The 27,600-nt window shown below is 43.8% G+C and overlaps 1 long non-coding RNA gene across 1 annotated transcript; it reads left to right on the forward strand.

Moving 5' to 3' along the window:
• Window positions 1-13,829: 13,829 nt before the first annotated feature.
• LOC125963555 (uncharacterized) lies at window positions 13,830-15,760 on the forward strand. The gene is made up of 2 exons (XR_007475664.1): window positions 13,830-14,062; window positions 15,355-15,760. It is a non-coding gene; the product is annotated as an uncharacterized LOC125963555 (long non-coding RNA).
• Window positions 15,761-27,600: the final 11,840 nt, after the last annotated feature.

A 27,600-nucleotide genomic window follows, 5' to 3' on the forward strand; every position in this document is an offset into this window, starting at 1 on the left:
AGCCGCGGTTGGGGCTGCCCCGCCAGCCGCCCGCCCCGCCCCTCTCCACCCCCTGCGCCTACGTCGCCCTCCCCCCCTCCTCCCGCCCCAACGTGCGGGCTCTCTCATTCTCAAACCTCAGGTTGACCCATTTCTCTCTCCCATTGGACCCCCGCATCTCCAACCATTGGTCCGAGGTACCTGTCCGTTTCCTGGGAGAGTTCAACACCGCCCGTCAGGAAGAGGCTGCGGCCTCATTGGGCGCCTGAGGAAGGATGGGTGGATACTCAAAGGTAAAGCCGAGCCCTCATTCAGACCAAAAAGGGTGAAGGAGACCGTTCCCTTTGTTTGCCGCTAAGAGGTAGGGATTCCACTGGGCAGCATCTGTGTTCTTCATCGTAAAGTGAGATTTTGAGAGTGAGCAGAGGAGAAGCGAGCTGGGTTGCGGGCCCCGGGAGAGCTCTTTCTTCTCCAGCGCCTTCTTACCTTTGGATTTTCCCTTCTGTCGGAGCTGCCTCTGCCCTAGTCCTACCAGGTGGATCAGCTTCCACTCCAGTCCGACAGAATTGCACCCCGACTCCTTCCGTAACCTTTCATCTAGTAAGACCTTCAGGCCCACTGGAATGTTCTTTAGAACTCCTAGAACTACAGTTCTCGCCTCTGTGAAGACTGCATACAGCTCGCCCTTTCCTAGGTTCCTGTAAGAAGATATTCCAATACCGTTGATTTTTAGAATTCAGACGAAAGACTACTTTACTGGAGCGCAAACTGAGGGTGGGAAAGCTGTCGGTGAAGTGGGCTTGGTCTCTCTGAAGAGGCTCAGTTTCTCTACAAATCTTGGAATTTTTTTGCCTGGGGGGAATTGCACCTTGGATCACAGTGACCTTAGCAGAAATCAGATTAAGAACCAAAGCTGAATATACATCAAAACGATACTGCAGTTCATGAGCAAGGCTGACTTTTCTACATCCTTTCGTTGTCCTCCACTTCTCAAACATGAAAGAAAGAAAGAAAGGAAAGAAAGAAAGAAAGAAAGAAAGAGATGGCCCCTAATATTTCTTCTGTGCTTTAATCCTTTCACGGCAATATAGATTTCCAGTGAGATGGTTCTCTGACATTTCAAAACAAGCCCATGCTGAGAGATCTAGCCTGATCTCTACTAAACTTTTCCCCTTCCGTGGTAGGAATAGATCCGATTTATTTGGCATCCACTGAGTGTTTTTTGTCTAATTATAGCTTGGGGGTAATTGTTAGACACACTGAAGACAGTGGGACAATTTGGAAAGAAAGCCAGGGCTGGCATCTCCAGCTTTGCTGCCACCAGCTGCAAGATCTTGGGCAAGTACTCAACCGACTGCTCAGCCTCAAAGTGAGGGGGTGGACTGGAAGATCTCCTATGATCTTGTAGGCCTGACATTCTGTGGTTTGTACATGAGTATGGCTACACTCATGTGTCTCACCCATTTCAGGCCTTGAAGATGTTAGGGTAGAGTGCCATACCAAAAGTCAACTACAGTAGGTCCTGCGAAAGAATTTCTGAGTAAATGCCCTAAAAGAGTGTTCAGATTCTTATTGTGCATAGGATCAGTGAACTGGAAAAGATATGGATGAGTCTTTGAGTAAACTCCCTAAATGTTGTTCAGAATGAAACTATGGCACTCCCAAGCAGAAGAGATCGAGTAAGGAGGGGGTAGAGTTATTTCATGTTTTAAAAAAGACCATAGGAAGAAAGGTTTTCTTGATAAAAATTTAATTTGGAGGAAGAAGGAATTTTCCAGAATGATGTAGACACACGGAGAGAAACAAACAGAAAAAAAAAACCAAAAACACTAAAAAGATATAGAGAAAAATTGTCGGTGGTGATCTCTTTCAAGTGGTAGGATTATGAGTAATTGGGCAATTTTTATTGTCACTTTGCTTATTGATAATTTTGTATGTTTTACTATACAGTTTTGATCTCTACTTCTTCCCCACCCAGAAAAGAAGAAAAAAAAATCCTTGATCCCTCTCAGTAGGAAAAGTCTAATTACCCACATAACTTAAATCTTTCATGAAGTGTCATTCATCAAACATTTCAAGAAGTCATTCAGTAAATATTTGTTGAATGGATAAGTGCTAGGAATTCAAATGAGGGAATATCCTTCAGGCTAAAGCTGTCTAGCAGAAGTTGTCTAGCCAGGTTTCATGGAAGAGGCAGAACTAAAGCCAGTCCTGGAGGTGGATGTAGGGCAACAGGGAGGAACCTGCATTCAGGATTGGAGGGTGAACATGGACCCACCACAGAGGTGGAAGCCTGAGTAAGCCCAGGGATACAGTAAAAGGATGAGAAAGAACTCTGAAAAGATAGGTTGAGACCAGATTTGTCGAGGGCCTTGTAATTACTTGTTTCAGACAAGTAAATATTTAATTGACTATTTGTAATTATTTAATGTCTAGCTTGTTCACCATGAAGGCAGCAACCCTCTGGTTCTCCACAGTTGTCCCAGCACCTAGAGGGCTCCTGGCACATAATTGTTTCTCAGTACATATTTGTGACTGAATGACTGACTTGAACACCAGGCTGAGAAAAAAACGTCTGTGTTTGGTTTAGCAGATAAAAGTTTAGCCCTGAAAGCTTTTGAGTAGGGCTGGGAGGTGATCAAATGTTACCATCTCTGAGGATGAGAATAGATGAGGAATGGATGAGGAGGTGCTTAAGTCGGGCATCCAAAGGTGTATACAGCTTGATTAGTGGAGAATAGGAAGCGTGGAAATGGAAATTAATGCAGTGGATAGAAATCACAGAAATATCAGCTTGAGAAGAGGTAAGAGAGCAAAAAGGGAGTGATGGAAAATAAACTTTACTAAATAAAAAAAGGGCAGATTGCAAAAGACTTTGAAAGGCAAGTAGAATTACCAAGGTTTCACCACTATTAAGCAAGGGGTGACAAATGTCACCCCAAAAAGAATCATTTTCTCTACCACACTGAAAGGTATAGCATAAGGCAGGGAGAAAATAATAGCAGTTGGTGATGTGGCTTGCCAATGGACTTACGTCAAATGATCATGGTTTCTCCTGGCTCTGTCCTTTGAAATCCATGTGACTTGGGGCAGGGTACCCGTTTGAACCTCAGTTTCCTTATTTTTAAAGAGATGTAAAAATAGAACCTTATTTTTATAGAGGTTTGTAGGATTAAATGAGACAAGTCCTACAAGAGCTCTTAGCATGCTGCCTAGCACCCACCAGATATTAAACGTATTTATTTTCTTCTTTCCTCTACCCATCACACTCAGAAGCACTCAAGGGAAGTAATTAGTTAATTGCACCCTAGGAAACTGCAGAGGCTTCTTTTTTCTTTTTTCTTTTTTTTTTTGCGGTATGCGGGCCTCTCCCGTTGCGGAGCACAGGCTCCAGACGCGCAGGCTCAGCGGCCATGGCTCACGGGCCCAGCCGCTCTGCGGCATGTGGAATCTTCCGGGACCGGGGCACGAACCCGTGTCCCCTGCATCGGCAGGCGGACTCTCAACCACTGCGCCACCAGGGAAGCCCTGCAGAGGCTTCTTGACTGAGAGTTAAACCAGGATTTTTCCCTTAAAAAACAAAGAAAGAAAGAAAGAAAGAAAAGGGAGAAAGAAGGAGGGAGAGGGAGGGAGAAAAAAACCAACAGGCATCATAGACTGATGATTAAAGTTTGGAGCCTTGGCTTTTAACTGAATCGGAATCCATACTCACTGTTTGCAATTAGGCAAGTTAATCCCCTGGTCCCCCTAGCTCCCTCATCTGGAAATTGGGGATAATAACTATCTCACTGGGCTCCTAGAATGATTAAATGACAGGATGTATATTATGTGCTTAGCACAGAGTCTGTCAAGTGGTAGTAGTTATTGTTATTATTTGAGCCTAAAGCATGATTTGGTAAATGAATATCACTCTCTCCTCAGGTCTTCTGGGAAGTATTTTAAATAAGTACTTTGGTGCTAAAATCCCTCAGGCAGATGTTCAGCTTTTCCAAGAGTCAGCCCACCCCTCTCACCTCTCACAGTACACCCTTTCAGGAGAGGAGCCCTAGTTCCTGATTCATAAACCCCATTTGCAGTAATATGACATTCAGTAAATGTCTGGGGACAATGTGTGGTAGGGCTGATAGGACAGAAGTTGGAGCCAAACATTCGGGACCAAATCATTGTCAATGTCACTGTCATTGTCACTGTGGACAAGGCACTTCATTCCTCTGAGTCTCCATTTCATTTGTTATAGAATGAGGCTGTTTGGTTTGTTTTTTTTTGTTGTTTTTTTTGTTTTTTTTTTGCGGTACGCATGCCTCTCACTGTTGTGGCCTCTCCCGTTGCGGAGCACAGGCTCCGGACGTGCAGGCTCAGCGGCCACGGCTCACAGACCTAGCCGCTCCGCGGCATGTGGGATCTTCCCGGACCGGGACACGAACCCGTGTCCCCTGCATCGGCAGGCGGACTCTCAACCACTGCGCCACCAGGGAAGCCCTGGAATGAGGCTGTTTTGAGGATTAGATGAAGTCAGGAGGACTCCCTGCAGTACCTAATACATAATAGGTGCTCAATAAATTGTAAATGTTCTTATCACAATCGATAGTATTTTAATTCCTGTCTTCTGAGAGTTAATGGGGCTTGAAACAACAAAATGGTAAGAAATCTTCCCTCCTTTCTTCTCCCTTGCATCTCCTACAAAAACCTCAGTTCAGAAAACAACTGTACCATGGCAGCTCTTTGTTTATTTCTTTTTTTAAGATTTTTTTTTTTTTGATACGGACCATTTTTAAAGTCTTTATTGAATTTGTTACAATATTGCTTCAGTATTGTGTTTTGGTTTTTTGGTCACAAGGCATGTGGGATCTTAGCTCCCCAACCAGGCCTCGAACCCACACCCCCTGCATTGGAAGGCGAAGTCTTAACCACCAGACCGCCAGGAAAGTCCCATGGCAACTGTTTAGAATGTCTCGTCTCTGGAGACCAAGTTGCATTTTAACAATGATCAGAGTCTTTTAATCAAGGAATAAAGATCAAACGTAATTTCTGCTTCTTTCAGCCTGGTTGCAGAGCTAGCCCCGTGGGACGGCTCTCTATGAAATTACACCTCTTACGACCATGCTGGGTCTGCAAGGATTTCATTTAAGCCTTTTAATCAGGGACCCCAAATAGGTCCAATCAAAAGAGAATTAAAGGGAAGATTATCTGTACAATTGGGGTTTTTGAAGAACATGAAATGACTGGGAAAATGATCACATAAAGTGGAAAGGAAAAAAAGAAAACTATCTGTTGTAATCTTAAAAAAAATTTAAAGTAAATTGGATAAATCAAGAAAAAGAACTGTATATGTAATATATTTCTTATTTTATGGAATGTATATTTACATTAATATTATTGAAAGAAATATATCAAAATGTAAACTGGGCTTCCCTGGTGGTACAGTGGTTAAGAATACACCTGCCAATGCAGGGGACACGGGTTCAAGCCCTGGTCCAGGAAGATCCCACATGCCACGGAGCAACTAAGCCCATGCACCACAACTACCGAGCCTGCGCTCTAGAGCCCGTGAGCCACAACTACTGAAGCCCGCATGCCTAGAACCCGTGCTCCACAAGAGAAGATCCCCACATACCGCGTAGCCACTAAGCCTGTGCTCCACAACTACTGAGCCTGCGCTCTAGAGCCCGTGAGCCACAGCTGCTGAGCCCACATGCCACAACTACTAAACCCCACGCACCTAGAGCCCGTGCTCCACAACAAGAGAAGCCACAGCAATGAGAAGCCCGTGCACTGCAAAGAAGAGTAGCCCCCGCTCGCCGCAACTAGACAAAACCTGCGCGCAGCAACAAAGACCCAACTCGCCAAAACTAAATAAATGAATAAATAAATTTATTTTTTTTAACAATGTGAATAATTATCTCCAGTCTAGATGATTATCTCCAGTCTAGGAGTGATATTTTTTCTTTGTCCTGTACTATTCAGTATTTTCTACCATTAAAATGTACTGATTTTCTAATCAGAAAAGTATGTTATTATTAATGTCATTATGAAAAATTTTAAGGATGTGGAAATGTGCATAGTATAACAAATGAAAAAGTAGTGAAAAAATCCTTCATACAATACGATTACAAATGTGTGTGGGTGCACGCGTGCGTCTGTGTGCATCAAGTGTAGTACCCAAAATCTCATTATTAGTTATTTCTGAGCTGAGTGGTGGAGTATGGGTAATTTGTATTGCCTTCGTTTTACTTTTATTTTCCATATAGCTAAAATAACCATGCAATACTATTAGAATAAAGAACCACAAAATCTTTTTTTTTTTTTTTAGTAATAATGAAATAGATTTCAAGCTGAAAGCATTATTGCGAGTTAGAGAGATGGTAGAGGAGGTAAAAAAGACCCCGAGGATTACAATAATAATAATATTAATAACAATATTGATAATGACTCCTATGAATTGAGGGCACACTGCGAATGCCATCACTGTTTACAATCATTTTTATTTTTCAGAGTCTTTAATGACTCTTCCAAGCAAACAAAAATTCCTGGAATATAAACAGTCCATTGCTTGCCTATCTTTTCCACCTCCTGGAGGGAACATTCTTAGTTATATGCAGACAGACATGTGGCTAGGTACTTTTAGAACTATTCAGTAATTTAGCTTAGCTGTGGTCTTACTCACCTAACACAGGCATAGACTTCTTTTATTCTTCAGCTTTTCAAATCTCCGTCTTTAAATCATGTTGGTGACCAAGACTTAATTGAAACTTCAGCTCACTGTCTCGCTTTTGAGAGTAATGCCTCCTTATCAGAAAAAAAAATCAATTTAAAGATTTTTGTTATTTCTTATTTAAATAAACCAGTAAGATCTGATGAATGAGCAACTCTCACAGTTGTTCGTGAAAAATAGATTTTATGAGAGCAGGAGCTGTGTAGTTACAGATGTGGCACAGCAATGCCCTCTTAGAGACCATGGTGGACAACCTCGCCACCGTGTGGTATTGAGGAGTATGGCGGCCATATTTCTCTCTTTTTTAATGACATTTTTTTTCTAGTTTTACACTTCTTTTTTAAGTAACTTTATTTATTTTTAATTTTTGGCTGCGTTGCGTCTTTGTTGCTGCGTGTGGGCTTTCTCTAGTTGCAGAGAGTGGGGGCTACTCTTCGCTGCGGTGCACAGGTTTCTCATTGTGGTGGCTTCTCTTGTTGCAGAGCATGGGCTCCAGGCACACGGGCTTCAGTAGTTGTGGCACGCGGATTCAGTAGTTGTGGCACGCGGGCTCAGTAGTTGTGGCTTGCGGGCTCTAGAGCGCAGGCTCAGTAGCTGTGGCGCTCGGGCTTTGTTGCTCCATGGCATGTGGGATCTTCCCAGACCAGGGCTTGAACCCGTGTCCCCTGCATTGGCAGGCGGATTCTTAACCACTGTGCCACCAGGGAAGTCCCTAGTTTTACACTTTAAGTGCTGAAAGTAACCTTCGTGATCACTGGGTGGAGCCTCTTCAATTGTTGTGGAAACCAAAACCTAGACCATGGATATCACTGGGGCTTGAACCCAAATCTTCAGACCCTCTTCTGGCCCTTTCTTGCCACACAATTACTTCTAGTTCTTCAAGTTCACTCAGAGACTAGCTGCATGTCATTTGTGGGGAAACTTAGCGCCATCTAATGCAATAACTCAATTTTACATCCAAGGAAGCCCAAGTCTAGAGAGGACAAATTACTTGCTAAAGGGTCCACAGCTAATTCTGTGTCCCTTGTTTTTTATTCCATTCATTCATTTACTCACCAAATATTTACGCATGTGTCTACTATGTGACAGGCACTATTCAAGGCACTAGAGATACAATAGTGAACAAAAATAGACAAAATGCCCTTCATAAATCACATCTTCTAATAGGAGAGACAGACAAATAGCATAAGCAAGTAAAATACACAATATAATATTACAGAGGGATCAGTGTTAAGAAGGGGAAAAAGGCAGTGGAGGGAGAGAGTGGAAGATGAAATGTTAGAAGAGGTTATATTTCAGAGTGGCCAGAGAAGTCCTTAGCAAGGTGACTTTTGAAATAAAGATCTGAAGAAATTGAGGAAGCCAACCATACAGATATGGGGGAAGAGCATTTAGGCAGAGGAAACAACAGTGCAAAGGCCCTGAGGCAGGATCGTACCTGTGTATTGAAGAAAAGAGCAAGGAGACCAACCTAGTGGGTATGAGAGATCCAGGGTAGCAAGAAGTAGGAGAGGTAACGGGGTGCAAGATCATGGGGTACTTTCCAGTCAAAGGAGGACTTTGGCTTTTACTTTTGTGAACAAAGAAGAACAAAAAGCATTACTCATCACCCAGTTCTACCAGGGTGAAGTCGCAACCCACTGGGGTCTCCCACTCACAGTGTGCCCTGAGAGGAATTCAGAAGGCAAAACAAGATGAGGCACTCTGTGCTCAGGATAAATGGGCCGCTAGATAGTAGACACATGTCTCAGGAAGAATTTCAATGACCCCAGGTTCTTGCATCTTCCATACATAGAAAAGCACTAAAGTCATTAACTTGAGATGTCTGTTCTTTGTGACCAGCAACACTCTTCTACCAAGATGCATGCTTGACTGCATGTGTTCCCTAGCCCCCAAAATTTGTATGTAAACTGACTCCCTAATTTGGAGCAGTTCCTCAGAGCTCAGTGGCTGTCTCCTGGGCTACAGTCCTTAGTAAGTCCCTGAATAAAACTGAAGCTCAACAACTCTTATGTTGTATGTTTTTAAGTTGACACTTTGAATGAGATGGGAGCCATTGAAGAGTGTTCAGCAGGGGAGTTGCGTGGTCCAACTTTAACAGGAACACTCAGGCCACTAGGTTCACAATAGGCTGCAGAAACAAGGGCAGGGGCATGAGATGGGGAGGCTCTTCAATAATCCTGGCAACAGATAACAGCAGGTTAGGCGATGGGGGTGACCGGGAGTGTGGTGAAGGGTGGTCAGAATTGTAAACTATATTTTGAGGGTAGAGCAACTAGCTTTGCTGGTGGATTGGAAGAGGTGGGAAAGAAAGAGGGGTCAAGGATGACACCAAGGTTTATGGCCTGAGCAACTGAAAGCGTAGCATTGCCATTAATGGAAAACAGAGAGCATCTCAGCAGCTCACTACTAGGCATGCTCAGTGTGAGATCACCGCCCCACCCCCAAGTGGAGACGTCAGGTGGGCAGCTGATTATGTAGGTCTGGAGTTCAGCCAAGAGCTGTTAAGTAGTAAGAGTCCAGTCCAGAAAGCATGAACTCCATAAAGTGACTAAGGGCACCATAGAAAACATTCAAGCCCAAATGGTAAAATACTTCCTATTTTAGCATGGAGTTTTCCAGATTTCTACCCCCCAAAATTTGTTTTTTATTTTCACTGAATGAAAGGTTCTTTAAATTCTATAGTGCTTTACACTTTTCGAAAGTTTCACACACATGATTTCATATAATCTCATAATAACCCCTTTTTCCCCCACCCCTAGATTCCCCCTCCTACCGCCACTGGTAACCACTAGTTTGTTCTCTATATCTGTGAGTCTGCTTCTTTTTTGTTTTATTCACTAGTTTGTTGTATTTTTTATTTACTCTTTGTTTTTATTTTTGTGGGGGCTGCGTTGGGTCTTCGTTGCTGCATGAGGGCTTTCCCTGGTTGCGGCGAGTGGGGGCTACTCTTCGTTGCGGTGCACAGGCTTCTCATTGCGGTGGCTTCTCTTGCTGTGGAGCACGGGCTCTAGGCGCCCGGGCTTCAGTAGTTGCAGCACACAGTCTCATTAGCTGCGGTGAGCACGGGCTCTAGAGCGCAGGCTCAGTAGTGTGGCGCACGGGTTTAGTTGCTCCGCGGCATGTGGGATCTTCCCGGACCAGGGCTCGAACCCATGCCCCCTGCACTGGCAGGCGGATTCTTAACCACTGCACCACCAGGAAAGTCCCGTTTGTTGTATTTTTTAGATTACACATATAAGTGATATCATACAGTATGTGTCTTTCTATGTCTGACTTATCCAAAGAAACTTTTTAAACGGCTCTGCCTTGCAGAGTTGAAGGCTGTTCACCTTTTGCTCACAGACGTGACATGAGTCTCGCGACACTGGTCAGGTCTGTGGGATGACGTTTGCATGTTTTCTGGGTTACAGAATGGAGCCCCGCGTGGGCCAGTGGGAGCCCCAGAGGGCGGCCTGTCAGGCCAGTGGAACGTCAGGGAAATGATCTTGTGCTTCCTGTTGAACTAAAGGTGGCTCGATCCCGATTTGAAGACTTCCCTTCTTTGTTTCTTTGGATTGTGTTGATGCCCAGGTAAGGTGCCATTGCTTGCAGCAGTGTGATCTGTCTCTTTATTATTTTATTACTTGCCCTTAACCCACCCCCTACTCCACCCTCCCATAGCTTTATACACGATGGAATTGACATTCTTTCTTTTGCGTCTTGTCGTCTCTTGGGGACAACAGCAAGGGATGGCAGAGTGACTGAGAGCTTATTGAGTACCAGGCAATAGGTTAGGAGTCGATTCACATGCCCTCATTTGGCGTACAAGGACAATGCCGCTGACCTACCAACGAGGCCACCGCTTGTAACAACAACCAACATGGAAACAGCATTTTCAGTTCCCAAAACACTTTTACATATAGATGCACTGACTAGGAGTATAGCTTCTAGAACCAGACTGTCTGTGTTTGAATGCCAGTTCTGTTATGACTGGCTGTGTGTTCTAGGACAATTTACTTAACGTGTCTGTTAAACCTGTTTCTTCATCTGCACAATGGGGATTTAAAAAATCGTACCTACCGCCTAAAGTGCTTTTCTATAGCTTTACTGCAGTATAATTGATATACAAAGAACTGCACATACTTAATCTTTTAAATTTGATAAGTTTGGATGTATGTAAACGCCCACAATCTGAAGTGGTTTTAAGGATTGAGGTAATGCATGGGCAGCTCTAAGAACTGTGCCTGCAGTCTAGTGAACCCTCAATAAAGGCAGATGGGATTATATTACCTCTTTGGGCCCCCCCAAAAAAATTCCTATAAAGCAGGCATTCTTTTTAACCAACTTTGCTAATAAGGAAACTGAGGCTCAGGGAAGCTCTTTAATGTGATAACTCAGTAATAAGTAGCAGAAGCCCTAGACCCAGTCACGGGTAACAGCCTTCGATCCCCAAACTTTTCCTAGTTGGAATCCATTTCCTCCAGAGGGTTGGTTTTTGTGTTAACTTTCTCACCAAGTCTTCTGGTGTCCGCTGGCTTTGTGAAAGAACACACTGAGATTGGAGGAGAGTAACAGCAAAAATAACCTTTCTCGGACACCTCAGTGTGTCAGGCTGGTGTCCAGCACTTCTCATGCCTTTCACATTTCATCTTCACCAAAAAACTATGCGCTGGGTACTTTTAATAACCCCTTTGTATATAAACTGGGTTCCAGAGCCATTAAGTTACAGGAGTGGTGTGAGTTGGGGCAGAATCCAAGATCCACCCGTTTATGCACAGGAAGACTTTCAGGTTCCGATACGGGAAGGCTTTTAGATCCGGACTGGGGGAGGCAGATTGACTCCCGCCCCCTTATGCTAACCGGTCCCCAGGACAAGCTGTGACAGCCAAGCAGTGACACCTGGGGCAGCCCCACCCACACTTCAAGCTCAGAGGCTATGCAGGCTCTCAGCCCTCCCAGCCCAGGGCCGGGCCGAACCCCTCCACTTGAGACGCAGTGAGTGTAGCCTCCAGTTCAGAGAATCCCTGGTCCAGAGGGTGTCTGCAGGCGTGGAGGATGGACTGAAGATGTCTGTTTGGGGCCAAGGAGAGCGCAGAGGAAGTCTGAGATTTGGGCTCCATCCCACGCCCTGTCACCATCCCCATCGCAGGCCTCACCCACCCTCCCGGGTCAGGGCTGGCAGTCTGCGCTTATTCCTTGCCTCTTGGCATTTAGATTCCCTTGCTCCTCTTCTGGGCCTCCAGCACGTCATAAGTAGAATTTCTCATGGGTAAATGGGACAATTTCCCCACGCAGACGTAAGGCTAGGTGTGGGAGAATAGAAACCTATGGGGGCTTGGCCTGAGCTTAGGTTTTAATCTGAGCAACCTGGTGTTTCTCTCTCTCGATCCTTCCTTCCCCTCCCTCCCTTCCTTCCTTCCTTTCTTCTTCCCCCCACTCTTTCCTTCTTTCCATCCTTCCTTCTTTTTACAGAGAGAGGCAGAACCACAACATACAGCTTGAGCAAGCTCCAATCTCCCTACTCCCACCAGAGGCAGCCTGCTTCCTATCCTGGGCGAGCTGGTTCAGAACAGGCACTTTGCACACTTCAGGTGTCTTTGGTGCGGGGCGCGGATGTGGCCGGGTGTGACCGTTCTCCCCCTAAGTAAAGCCACCGATCGTAGCTATATGTCCGAGTGCCTATTAATAACCGCAGGCAGCCCACTTGTCCCCTGTCACTCCAGCTGCTCCAACAGTGACCCACTCTCTGCCCTGCCCTCCTCCCTTGTGAGCTACAGCTGGGTCTACAGATGCCATCTGCTCCACATTCCCCTCTTTCACGTGCCTCATCCTCCATCCCTGTGTTGCTCTCTTCTGGGGCTGTGACACCAGGTCACTAATACGGGAAGTGAGAAGGAAAGGAAAGAAGGAAATAAAATAATAACAACTGATTCTGATAAACCCTCCAACCCTTAACATTCTACACCCGGGTTCCTTCCACTCATTGACGATGAAAATAGCGCTCCTGGGTCTCAGAGTTCCCAAGGCCTGTGGTTTGGATAAGGAGCCTTTCCACTGGGTAGGCTTGCTACAGATGCTGAACCCACTAACAGCCGAGGACATTTATCTTCTTGTTGGTGAAGCCTTCAGCCCTCCCATTCTGTTTGTTTCTTCCCTGACTCAGCTTCTCTCCTTTTTTATAAACTGCTACCAAGGAAGGACTTGAAATTTGAAGTATAAATAAATAATACCTCAACTATTACCTGAAATGAAGATTTGAAACTTAAAAGGGACCCGAGAAGAGAAGCATCTCAATAGAGAACAAGAGCTCTAGGAGAGTCGGCTCTGGGTTCTACGTCCCCAGTTACTGACTGGAGCATCTCTCATGCACATTCGCATCGTCCATAACACCAACCCATTCCTACCTTGGAGCAGAGGATGGCACCAGATTGCCCTCAAGATCTCTCCTAGCTCTGAAGAAACGGAGATGAACAGAGGAACGGACGCCACCAGCAAGCTGGGGAAAAGGAATCTTAAGAGCCTGTGATTTCAAAGAGCCTTCTGGTTGGGACCCCTGAAATCAGATGGCCAAGTGTGGCCTATACAGCATAAATACTATGACGCTGACAGTAGTGATATCAGCCTCAGGCCCTTTTGTAATTCCATCTCTTCAAAATCATCCTTCTCTACTTCCTGCAAACATAACTTCCTCTGCCTAGTGGACTCCTACCTACCCTTGAAGACCTAGCTCCAAAGCTCCACACTCTGGGAACACTTTCCTGACCATCCTGAAGACACACAGGAGGTTTCCTCTCTGGGTCACACAGGACTGACCCGCACTCAGAGCCCTCGCCACTTTGCACTGCCATCTCCTCCCCTCCCTTGACCATCAGATCTTTGAGGAAAGAGACTTGGCCTTCATCTTTGCCTGGCACATACCTGGTTGTCCTACTTTGAATGGAGAGAGGTAAGAGTGGTTATATAATGATCTACCGTCATGAAGACTTTCCCTACATTTTCTCATTTAGCCTTCACACAGCCCTGGTGACATGACTTGCCCAGGTCATTTGGTAAATAGTAGAACTGGAAGATCTCACCCAGTTTGGGGACCATCAACCCCAGCTTGTAGGTGTCCCTGAAAGCCTCCTGTCATGTAGGAGTCAAGTATTCTTTTTTTTTTTTTTTTTTTTTTGCGGTATGCGGGCCTCTCACTGTTGTGGCCTCTCCCGTTGCAGAGCACAGGCTCCGGACGTGCAGGCTCAGTGGCCATGGCTCATGGTCCCAGCCGCTCCGCGGCATGTGGGATCCTCCCAGACTGGGTCACGAACCCGTATCCCCTGCGTCGGCAGGCGGACTCTCAACCACTGCGCCACCAGGGAAGCCCTCAAGTATTCTTAAAGCACTGCGAATGTAAGCAAATATGTTATTTGTCTTCTGTAGGAGACACCAGATGCGTTGTGTGCTCAGATCTCTCCTTTTCTAAGAACTGCTCCTATACCCAAATCCACATCATAATGGTGACGCCCCCCCCTCCAAGCGCCACTTTGGCCATTTTGGTTGATTGAGCCAGACGCAGACCCCTGGCCCAAGCTGGGCCACATAGCCTCCCTGCTCTAGGTTTGGAGTGGGAATGAAGGTAACTCAGATTCAGTCACCCTGGCCTCTTGATTAGAGCAGATACAAATCCTGGAGGCACAGACAGCTATTTTCTGACAAGGTGGACTGAAAAATTAAAGAATGCCAAACTGCCACATCTGAATGGAAGAGTGAAGCAGATTTAGAGAGGAGACAAGACAAGGGGCAGAGTCTACCTGGCATTCAGGCCTTAGTTCAGGTCTGTCCCTGGCTGCCAGAAATGGCATCCCAGTAAGGACCATCTTTTGCTAAACAGCTCTGATGGCCTTCAATCCCTTGCGACTAAAAGATGTGTCATTAAGCAGTTTCTAAACAAATTCAATTCAGGCTAATGTAGGACAGAAGTCCCTCCCTAGCCCATGTAAGAGCTGTGCCATTCATTCATTCAGTCAGTCAATTAGTCAATGAATATTATTGAATGCCAGCTATTTACAAGATTCATAAGAAGTAGAAGAGAAGTTGGCTGTATCTTCTATGATATAAACCAGGCACTGGGTGTCAGCCTTCAGGCCAGCCAGCTCTCAGAGCTCCTGAAATCCCCCAGTTGTGCCCTGGGAGCCCTTTGGTGGCACCTGATGGTGCCGTCACTTGCAGTTATTCCTGAGAGGCTCTGGAGCCTTGGACACCATGACATTTGTCTGCGCATCACCCCTCCCCTTCTGGTAGCAGCCACTAGACCCTACTCTTACCCCCCCCACAACATACACACATACTTTTGGGGAGCTGCGCTACCCCATTCCATGGTCTTTTGGTGAAGCTGTTCATCACAGGACTCCTCCCCTGATCACGGTGTGGACACAGGACCTAAGTGGGCAATCAGAATCTCTTCCTGGGGAATCTGGATTTTGAGTTGAGACAAATACATAGAGTCATCTCATAGCAGCACCCCATAAAACAGATTCCCCCGGTGCCCTGCTGAGAGCAGGGCAGCCCACTCCCTGGACTCAGTTGTTCCTTTAAAGCTGTAGCCACTCCAGTATCCGTCACTCAAAAAATAAATATCTTCTGAACTAAATCGGCCAATCAGTTACTTGTAATCTAAGAGTCCTGAACTGTCTTCTTTTCAGATCAGTGCTCATGGATGAATGAAGAAAAGAGAAGGAAAGTAGAAGAAAGAGGAAAGTTGCTTCAGGTTCCCTACCCAAGCCTACAGCCCAAGCCTCAATCCTATTTTTAAGACCCTTTACTGAGCCTATATTTATCATGAGGTTTTTTTTTATTATTGATGGAAATCTACACAAGTAATTTGGCTGAAGGCTGAAGCTTATTTCAGGAAAGCAAGTCTTTCATTTCTCCAAAGCCCCTGTTAGCTCCTCCCGCACCTGTTCTCTCTTCTGTCAAGCCACCTATCGCTAATTTCCAGAGCAAAAAGAACCAGGATCCAGATTCCAAAGCAGGATGTAAGTGATGCTTAGAGAAACAGGTGTGTGATTTTTGTCATAAATTGTCTTAATATAATCTTTCCAGTCAACACATATGCCTCATGAAAATGCATTTCTTATCTCACAAAGGTTGCCTCCCAAAGTAAGACTCATAGAATCCCCCCAAATAAACCACAAATCCAAGCCCCTCATTTTACAAATGAGGAAACTAAGGTGCAGAGCAGGTAGCTTGCACACTCGATAACATGGAGCTAACCAACAGCAGGTCCAGGACCAGAATTCATGTCCTTTCGCCACTAGGTCGGAGTTTTTCCACTATTTCATGCCTCCTCTCACACTACAACTCACTTTCTTTAAATATAAGAATTTCCTTAATCTGTATATATATAAATATTCTATTGGGCGATAAATACCTGACAGAGGATCTGTATACAAAAACCCTGAAGTATGTGCCTCCACTAGTGTCCAAGGTCCACACTTTATGCAAATTGTCAGTACGGATATAGAATTCAATTGCACAATTTAATGTACACTCAACTCTTAACTAAATACAATGTAAACAAAGTTACCTGGTACTCAGTTATTATTTTTTTTCACTCCCCAAAGTGAATGGTAGAATTAGAACCAATGAAAGAAAAATGACAAGGAATTTGATTTGGGCAAGACGTGTTTAAGGGGATCCTCAGAGGTGGTGAGTTCTCCATCACAAGAGGTCAAGCAGAGGTCAGACAAACAATCATTTTTCAGGGATGTTAGAGAGCGCTGGTTCTCCAACTCTTTCATAAGCACCAGAATCATCCCAAGAGCTTGTTAAACAGAGATTGCTGGGACCCACCCCCTGAGTTTCTGATTCAGGGAGTCTGGGATGGGGCTTGAAGCTGTGCATTTCTAACCAGTGCCCAGGTCATGTGATGCTGCTGGCCCAGGACCACACTTTAAGAACCACTGCGGTGGTTAGGATGAGACATTTCACTCCAGCTAAGGTATACAAAGCTAGGTCACATTTCTATTCAATGTCTTATCAGACAGCTTGGGTTCAGTGTTGCCACATGAAACTGGACTTCTTTCCTGCCTGGGGCTACCTTTGGTGATAGTCGAAATCCTGCACATACCTCTGTGCTCACCTTGAAGCTGGGACAAAGAGAGCCTCCTTGAGGCTGACAGACACCTAAAGTTGCTCGTAGTGTAGGATAGGCGGCCAGAGACACAGTGTCATAGCTCGCACCTGGACGTGACAATCCTCTGAAATCAGTACCATGGGCACTGGAACACACTGTTGATGGTCGTGACGAAGCACCAGTCCTTACTTGTTCCGAGTGCCTCTCAGAGGGAGAGCCAGAGAATCTGCCATTGCTGCCCATGGGACCACAGTTGAAAAAAAGGACATTTTGCTCAGCCCTGTGATCCTTGCCTACACCTGTGAAAGGACACAGCCAACATTTACTGATCTTTCACTCCATATGAAGTATTGCTATAAGCAAGTAACACGTAGCTCTTATTTAATGCTTTTAACAACACTGTAAGGTAGTAATTGGTAGAATTGAGGTTTGCACCCAGGTACTTCAGCTCTACACCCCACACTCTTTTTTTTCATTGAAGTATAGTTGATTATAATGTTGTGCTAATTTCTGCTATACAGCAAAGTGATTCAGTTATACATATACATACATTCTTTTTTATATTCTTTTCCAGTATTGTTTATCACAGGATATTGAATATAGTTCCCTGTGCTATACAGTAGGACTTTGTTATTTATCCATTCTATTTATACTAGTTTGCATCTGCTAATCCCAAACTCCCACTCCATCCTCCTCCAACCCCTGAAACCACAAGTCTGTTCTCTATGTCCACAAGTCTGTTTCTGTTTCATAGATAAGTTCATTTGTGTCATATTTTAGATTCCACATATAAGTGATATCATATGGTATTTGCCTTTCTCTTTCTGACTTACTTCACTTAGTATGATAATTTCTAGCTCCATCCATGTTGCTGCAAATGGTATTATTTCATTCTTTTTTTATGACTGAGTAATATATCTATATCTATATATAGATATAGATAGATAGATAGATAGATACCACATATTCTTTATCCACTCACCTGTTGATGGCCATTTAGGTTGCTTTCATGTCTTGGCTATTGTGAATAGTGCTGCTATGAACATAGGGGTGCATGTATCTTTTCAAATTATAGTTTTGTTCAAATATATGACCAGGAGTGGGGTAGCTGGATCATATAGCAACCCTATTTTTAGTTTTGTGAGGAACCGCCACACTGTTTTCCATAGTGGCTATACCAATGTACATTCCCATCAACAGTATAAGAGGATTCCCTTTTCTCCACACCCTCTCCAGCATTTGTTATTTGTAGACTTGTTAATGATGACAGGTGTGATGTGGTATCTCTGTAGTTTTGATTTGCATTTCTCTAGTAATTAGCAATGTTGAACATCTTTTCATGTGCCTGTTGGCTGTCTGTATGTCTTCTTTGGAGAAATGTCTATTTAGTTCTTCTGCCTATTTTTCTATTGGGTTGTTCGGTTTTTTGTTGTTGAGTTGTATGAGCTGTTTGTATATTTAGGAATTTAAGCCCTTGTTGGTCTCATTGTTTGCAAATATTTTCTCCCTTTCCATAGGTTGTCTTTTCATTTTGTTTATGGTTTGCTGTGCAAAAGCTTGCAAATTTGATTAGGTCCCATTTGTTTATTTTTGCTTTTATTTCTATTGCCTTGGGAGACTGACCTGAGAAAACGTTGGTATGATTCATGTCAGAGAATTTTTTGCCTATGTTCTCTTCTAGGAGTTTTAAGTACACCCCACACTCTTTTTTTTTTTTTTTTTTTTTTTTGTGGTACACGGGCCTCTCACTGTTGTGGCCTCTCCCGTTGTGGAGCACAGGTGCTGGACGCGCAGGCTCAGCGGCCATGGCTCACGGGCCCAGCCGCTCTGCGGCATGTGGGATCTTCCCGGACCGGGGCACGAACCCGCGTCCCCTGCATCGGCAGGCAGACTCTCAACCTCTGCGCCACCAGGGAAGCCCACACCCCACACTCTTAATCAGAGATAAAATTGTTGTCAGTGTAAGGAATAGAGAAAGAGCTTGTCCTTCCTCACACTGTTACACTAGGCCAGAGTTTTAGCCCCTGGTTGTTATAACGATCTTTCCTCACCTCTAAAGACCTGGGCTCCTGAAGTTTCATCTGTGTGTTTCACACATGCACACAGTTATTGATTCCAAAGCTCACTCAAAGTACTAGGTGACTAGGTCAGGAAGGGTTTCCAGCCTTAGACACATTCTGCCCACAACAGCCTTTCTAATCTGATAATCTCAGTACTAGTGTTGAGCCCAAATGGCCATTCTAGGCTCACCCTTGCCATTGATTTAATTTACCCTTTGGGAAGCCTTGGTGTCACTTCCTGCCTGCTGACCTTAGCTGGGACCATCTCAGGCATCGGAAGTGTTGAATAATATTAAACTGTAAAGAGATGTAGTCTGAGTATTAAATCCCTTTCATTCAGGTAGACTCCTTGGCCCCTGATGCATATTTCTCCAACCTCTTCCCAACAGTCAACCACACACAAGGCATCAGACAAAACCCTAGCCACAAAGCTTGCCATATTTGCTTCCTTCCTCCAGGACAATGGGCCACCACTGGCTCTATCTTTGCATAATTAAAGGGACAACTCAGACAATTCTTGCAAAATAGGATTTGCCCCAAGGCCCTTTGTAGTACCCATCCTAGACTTTAGCAGGTGCCTCTTTGAATAGGCAGCTTCTCTCTCTAATGAAATAACTAAACTTTTACCTTCCTTAGGCCCTTCTATCCAAGCATTGGCAGTTTAATAGTGTCATCGTTCAACATATATTGAGCACCTATTATATGTAGGGCACAGTGCTAGGAGCAAAAGATAGAAATAAGATAAAAAGCTTTCCTAAAGGTAAAGGATAAAAGCTGTACAAGGCTGCAACATCCCCAGGTCTCCTGCCCCAAAGGTGACAGGAAGGGCGTGGGGAGGGGAGCAGTGCTAAACGAGAGGGAAGAGACAGTAATCAGTAGCCTGAAGACTGTCTGCTAGTAAAACCAGAACAGGCTGACATTAAGTCTATTTAAGAACAGCCTCAACAAAGAAAACTTATTAGCCAACACTATCAAAATAGACCCACTTTCTAAATATGTAGCTAAACTTTTCACTCTCCCACAACTGCATATAGAAACATCTCACAAGAATAACTTTTTACAACACACCCTCTGCAATACACGCCACTGTTCCCATCTGAATAGCAAAATAATTGAAGTGCAGATGGTAAGTGACTTGCCTGCTATTGTGAGGCAAGGCAGTGAAAACCCTAGAAACTGGTTCTAAGGAGCTTCCTGGGAACTGCCTTAGATTTCACAAAGGGTCCTTAGATAAGCATTGCAGTTACCTGTGACTGCACAACAAATAAGCTATCACCCCCAAACTGAGCCACTTACAGCAATAACCATCTTTTGCTCATGATTCTGCATTGGTACTGGGCTTACGAGGGCAGTTCTCCCAGTCGTGCCTGGGGTCTCTCATGAGTTTGCAGTCATCTGGTGGGTTGACTAAAGCAGGATGATCTAAGATGACCTCACTTACAGGACCAGGGTCTTGATGGTAGCTGCTCCTCTCCAGTTGATGTCATTCAATTGTCTGCTGCAGGCTACATGGCTGCAGAAGCATGTCAAGAGGGCTAGGGTGGAACTGCAAGATCTCTTAGGCCAAGGTTCTCAAACTTGTACAGTGTCACTTTTCCAACATCTCATTGGTCAAGAAGCAAGTCACAAGACCAGTCCAAATTCAAGAAGTGGGGAAATAGACTCCACCTTCTGATGGCAGGAGCTGCAAAGTATTATGGCCATGCTTTTCACAACGAGAGATAGCTAGGCCTCATTTTTACCAGGCTACACACATTGACTGTTATTGTCACAGCTGGGACCCAACCAGCATCCACAAGCCCCTGCTACCTATGGGGATGGTTGCAAGAAACATCTTCTACGTTGGAGCTTGAGAACTTGGGGACTTAGCTTTAGCCCCTGGATGATGCCTGAACTCCTGGGATATCATCACATATATATGCTGAAATTATAAATGAAGTTGTAGACCAGCAATCATTGAGTAGACACGTTAGTGGTTATTGCTGCCATCAATGCCCAGGTACACAGAGCAGACACCATACATTCATAATCACATCCTCACATGATTTCTCAGGTGATAGCCTCGCATCCCCAGACATGGCCCATCACATCTTCAAAGACAAGTTAATACAGAGCAAACTAATTGTCTTCAGATTTCACAATACGTTTTAGAAGAAAATACTTTGCTAGATCTGATTATTGTTTTTCTGTATAGGCAGGTCTCTCAATATTTGGCAGAACACAAGACAGTCCTGGCTCAGGCAAGGAGATGAAGGAGTGGGGAAGGAGCCAGAAATGGCTCTGTACAAGATACCTAAGAGAGGCCAACCTTGCTACAAATGGATTAAACTTGTCCAAGTGAGGGCTAATGAAATCTAAAAGTTTTACAGCCTTCATTGAGATATAATTGATACAGTAAACTGCATGTATTTAAAGTAGACGATATGGTAATGAAACCATTACCTAGGAAACCATGGACACAGTCAAGATAATGAACATAGTCACCAAGCCCATAAATTTTCTCATGCCGCTTTATCATCCCTTCCTCCCGTCCCTCTCCGCTTTACCATCCCCAGGCCATCGGTAATCCGCTTTCTGTTGCTAATGATGACTTTGCATTTCTAAATGCAAATAGGAAGACCTAGTATACATTCTTTTTTTGCCTGGCTTCTTTCACTCTGCATGATTATTTTAAGTTTTATCCACAGTATTGAGTAAAGCAATAGTTTATTTCTTTTCATTGATGGGTAGTATACCATTATATGGCTACACCATAATTATTTGTTTATTCCCCTGTTGATGGACATTTGGGTTGTGCTGTGTACTGAAGTATGTCCCGCCAAAATTGAAGCACTAACCTCCAATGTTACTGTATTTGGAAATAGGGTCTTGAAGAGGTAATTAAGGTAAACTAAGTCATAAGGGTGGGGCTCTGATGGGATTCAATTAGTGTTCTTAGAAGAAGAAACACCAGAAAGCTCTCTCTCTCTCTCCAAGCACAATCAGAGGAAAGGACAAAGCAGCCATCTGCAAACAGGGAAGAGAGCCCTCAACAGAACCAGAACCCTGCTGGAATCTTGACTGTGGACTTTCTGGCCTCCAGAATTGTGGGAAAATGAACTTCTGTTGTTTAAGTCATGCAGTCTGTGGCATTTTGATACAGCAGCCTGAGTAGACCAATACAGATCGTTTACAATTTGGGGCAATTCCAAATTAAGCTGCTATGAACACTTGTGTCCAAGTGCTTGTGTGGACACATGCTTTTGTTTCTCTTGGGTAACTAAAGAGAAGTGAAATGGCTGGGTCATATGGTCCGTGTATATTGACCTTTTTAAAAAACTGTCCACACTATTTTCCAAACTGGCTGTACCATTTTGCATCCCACCAGCAGTGTATGGAATTACCAGCTGCTTTACATTCTTACCAATACTTAGTATGATCAGTCATTTTAATTAAAAAATTTTTAATTTTAAAACAATTTAATTTTGGATAGCAATTTATTATTCACCATCCTAGTGAATATATGGTGGTATCTCACTGTGGGTTTAATTTGCATCTCCCTAATGGCTAATGATGTTTATCATCTTTCCATGTACTTGTCGTTCCTGTATCTTCCTTTTTTTTTTTTTTTTTTTTGCGTTACGCGGGCCTCTCACTGTTGTGGCCTCTCCTGTTGCGGAGCACAGGCTCCAGACGTGCAGGCTCAGCGGCCATGGCTCACGGGCCCAGCTGCTCCACGGCATGTGGGATCTTCCTGGACCGGGGCACGAACCCGTGTCCCCTGCATCGGCAGGCGGACTCTCAACCACTGTGCCACCAGGGAAGACCTCCTGTATCTTCTTTAGTGAAGTATCTGTTCCAATATTTTTGCTCTTTTATTATTGATTGAGAGCTAATTAAATGTAAATTTGAATAAGCATAAGCATAGAAAATTAGACCCAGGATCTTACTGGCTGTCCAGTTTGGGCAAGCCTGGGAATGGGGACCAGAACATGCAGGAAGAGTGTGTGGGCTTTGAAAACTTGGAGGAGGGTGGTCAGGGCTGAACGGAGAGTGGGCGGTAGGTCTGAAGATAAGTTCTGCCAGCTTCACAATTTTGTCTAAGTTTGGTCTTGAGCCCTGCCTAACAGTTTTCTCACCATTGACACTTAATTCCAGCCCCCGGATGCTTTGAGAGCCCCAATTTCATGACACTTTCTGTAGGAATTTATTTTAGGAATGCACCATATGTCACTCCTGCCTGAAGAAGCTTGCCAAGTTTGTAGGCAAAGACAGAGACACCCACAAGAAGTATCTAGATAAGATTTGGCCCAGAGTCCTGTCTGGAAGTAGAGTTGAGAACAAAGTAGTATCTAAAACACATCCACTAAAGCGAAGACCTAGGAGAGGAGGAATGAAAAGAAAGGACCGAGGGATGATAGGAGTGAGAAAGTATCATACACTTGGTGCTGTGATCAAGGACACTGTGCTCACCATGGATAACTCCTTGCCAGAAAGAGACAAGTGGGAGAGAATCCAGGAGAGAGCAGAATAAATGATGAAGGATCGGAGAAGCTGATTTATGAAGCCAACTTAATAGAGCTCACTGAAGCTAGTTCATGTGACAAAATGCAACTGAAGCTGATTTTCCATCAGAGTCTGAAAGAAAATGGAAATGCTCTTTAAAAAGATTAGGAAAATAGCAAATGTAAGAGTCAGCTTGTCTAGCAAGCCCATTAAGTAAAGTGAAAATAACTTTTGCATTAATCAGACCAATTCTTTTTTTTTTTAACATCTCTATTGGAGTACAATTGCTTTACAATGTTGTGTTAGCTTCTGCTATATAACAAAGTGAATCAGCTATGTGTATACATATATCCCCATATCCCCTCCCTCTTGCGCCTCCCTCCCACCCTCCCTATCCCACCCCTCTAGGTGGTCACAAAGCACCGAGCTGATCTCCCTGTGCTATGTGGCTGCTTCTCACTAGCTATCTATTTTACATTTGGTAGTGTATATATGTCAATGCTACTCTTTCACTTCGTCCCAGCTTACCCTTCCCCCACCCCATGTCCTCAAATCCATTCTCTACATCTGCGTCTTTATTGTCCTAAGCAGACGAATTCTTGATCTGAACATGTCCTCTCCATGTTCTGATGAGCCGCTCATTGACATTCTCTTATTATCTTCAGTCTTTCTCCTCATTCTGTCCTTCTTTCTTTTTGTCTGGTGAATGTCATAATTATACAAAAATCTTCACTCTGGGAGTCCTTATTTCTTCACCTTTTAGAGGAGTCTTCCTTCTTGGCCCCCATCCATAGGTCTGCCCATCCGTGGCCATATCTGTATTCCTTTGGCTCCATGTAGTTGGCACAGGCTGAGGTTTACCCCACCCCTTCCCTTATAGACCAGCTCCTCTTGAATTAGGACTTTCTTCAAGCCAGGAGCTCAGGAAAAGATAATAAATGATCCTTAATTCCACCATCCTAACTAATACAATCACCCACAGCATTTTGGAACACTTCCTTCTAATTATTTTTATCCTGTATTGGAATAACTCTGGTAAAATTACATCATCTCAGATTGGAACCAAGATGGCAAAGTAGAAGGACATGCTCTCACTCGCTTTTGCGAGAGCACCAGGATCACAACTAGCTGCTGGACAATCATTGACAAGAGGACACTGGAACTCACCAGAAAGGATACCCCATGTCCAAGGACAAAGGAGAAGCCACAGTGAGATGGTAGGAGGGGCACAATCACAGTAAAATCAAGTCCCATAACTGCTGGGTGGGTGACTCACAGACTGGAGAACACTTATGCCACAGAAGTTCACCGACTGGAGTGAAGGTTCTGAGCCCCACGTCAGGCTTCTCAAACTAGGGGACCGGCAACGGGAGGAGGAATTCCTAGAGAATTAGACTTTGAAGGCTACTGGGATTTGATTGCAAGACTTTGACAGAACTGGGGGAAACAGAGACTCCACTTTTGGAGGGCATACACAAAGTAGAGTGTGCATCGGGACCCAGGGGAAGGAACAGTGACCCCAGGAAAGACTGAACCAGACCTAACTGGTAGTGTTGGAGGGTCTCCTGCAGAGGTGGGTGGTGGCTGTGGCTCACCTTGGGGACAAGGACACTGGCAGCAGAAGTTGTGAGAAGTACTCCTTGGAATGAGCCCTCCCAGAGTCCACCATTAGCCCCACCAAAGAGCCCAGGTAGGCCCCAGTGTTGGATTGCCTGAAGCCAAACAACCAAGAGGAAGGGAACCCAGCCCCACCCATCAGCAGTCAAGCAGATTAAAGTTTTACTGAGCTCTGCCCACCAGAGCAACAGTCAGCTCTACCCACCACCAGTCCCTCCCATCAGGAAACTTGCATAAGCCTCTTAGACAGCCTCATCCACCAGAGGGCAGACAGCAGAAGCAAGAAGAACTACAATCCTGCAGCCTGTGGAACAAAAACCACATTCACAGAGAGATAGACAAGATGAAAAGGCAGAGGGCTATGTACCAGATGAAGGAACAAGAAAAAAAAACCCAGAAAAACAATTAAATGAAGTGGAGATAGGCAACCTTCCAGAAAAAGAATTCAGAATAAGGATAGTGAAGATGATCCAGGACCTCAAAAAAAGAATGGAGGCAAAGACCAAGAAGATGTAAGAAATGTTTAACAAAGACCTAGAAGAATTAAAGAACAAACAAACAGAGATGAACAATACAATAACTGAAATGAAAACTACACTAGAAGGAATCAATAGCAGAATAACTGAGGCAGAAGAACGGATAAGTGACCTGGAAGACAGAATGGTGGAATTCACTGCTGAGAACAGAATAAAGAAAAAAGGATGAAAAAAAATGAAGACAGCTTAATAGACCTCTGGGACAACATTAAATACAACAACATTCGCATTATAGGGGTCCCAGAAGGAGGACAGAGAGAAAGGACCAGAGAAAATACTTGAAGAGATTATAGTCGAAAACTTCCCTAACATGGGAAAGGAAATAGCCACCCAAGTCCAGGAAGTGCAGCGAGTCCCATACAGGATAAACCCAAGGAGAAACATGCCGAGACACATAGTAATCAAATTGGCAAAAAATAAAGACAAAGAAAAATTATTAAAAGCAGCAAGGGAAAAACAAAAAATAACATACAAGGGAACTCCCATAAGGTTAACAGCTGATTTCTCAGCAGAAACTCTACAAGCCTGAAGGGAGTGGCATGATATACTTAAAGAGTTGAAAGGGAAGAAGCTACAACCAATATTACTCTACCCGGCAAGGATCTCATCCAGATTCAATGGAGAAATCAAAAGCTTTACACACAAACAAAAGCTGAGAGAATTCAGCACCACCAAACCAGCTCTAAAACAAACGCTAAAGGAACTTCTCTAAGTGGGAAACACAAGAGAAGAAAAGGACCTACAAAAGCAAACCCAAAACAATTAAGAAAATGGTCATAGGAACACACACATCGATAATTACGCTAAACGTGAATGGATTAAATGTCCCATCCAAAAGACACAGGCTTGCTGAATGGATACAAAAATAAGACCCATATATATGCTGTCTACAAGAGACCCACTTCAGTCTTAGGGACACATTCAGACTGAAAGCGAGGAGATGGAAAAAGATATTCCATGCAAATGGAAATCAAAAGAAAGCTGGAGTAGCAATACTCATATGAGATAAAATAGACTTTAAAATAAAGAATGTTACAAGAGACAAGGAAGGACACTACATAATGATCAGGGGATCAATTCAAGAAGAAGATATAACAATTATAAATATATGTGCACCCAACATAGGAGCACCTCAATACATAAGGCAAGTGCTAACAGCTATAAAAGAGGAAATAGACAGAAAAACAATAATAGTGGGGGATTTTAACACCTCACTTACACCAATGGACAGATCATCCAAAATGAAAATAAATAAGGAAACAAAAGCTTTAAATGACATAATAGACCAGATAGATTTAATTGATATTTATAGGACATTCCATCCATAAACAGCAGATTACACTTTCTTCCCAAGTGTGCACAGAACTTTCTCCAGGATAGATCACATCTTGGGTCACAAATCAAGCCTCAGTAAATTGAAGAAAATTGAAAGCATATCAAGCATCTTTTCTGACCACAATGCTATGAGATTAGAAATGAATTGCAGGGAAAAAAACGTAAAAAACACAAACAGATAGAAGCTAAACAATACGGTACTAAATAAACAAGACATCACTGAAGAAATCAAAGAGGAAATCAAAAAATACCTAGAGACAAATGACAATGAAAACACAAAGATCCAAAACCTATGGGATGCAGCAAAAGCAGTTCTATGAGGGAAGTTTATAGCTATACAAGCCTACCTCAAGAAACAAGAAAAATCTCAAATAAACAACCTAACCTTGCACCTAAAGGGACTAGAGAAAGAAGAACAAACAAAACCCAAAGTTAGCAGAAGGAAAGAAATCATAAAAATCAGAGCAGAAATAAATGAAATAGAAACAAAGAAAACAATAGCAAAGATCAATAAAACTAAAAGCTGATTCTTTGAGAAGATAAACAAAATTGATAAGCCATTAGCCAGACTCATCAAGAAAAAGAGGGAGAGGACTCAAATCAATAATATTAGAAATGAAAAAGGAGAGGTTACAACAGACATCACAGAAATACAAAGCATCCTAAGAGATTACTACAAGCAACTGTATGCCAATAAAAATGGATAACCTGGAAGAAATGGACAAATTCTTAGAAAGGTATAACCTCCCAAGATTGAACCAGGAAGAAACAGGTAATATG

Source organism: Orcinus orca, chromosome 2 (assembly GCF_937001465.1).
Source record: "Orcinus orca chromosome 2, mOrcOrc1.1, whole genome shotgun sequence".
Taxonomy (NCBI): Eukaryota; Metazoa; Chordata; class Mammalia; order Artiodactyla; family Delphinidae; genus Orcinus; species Orcinus orca.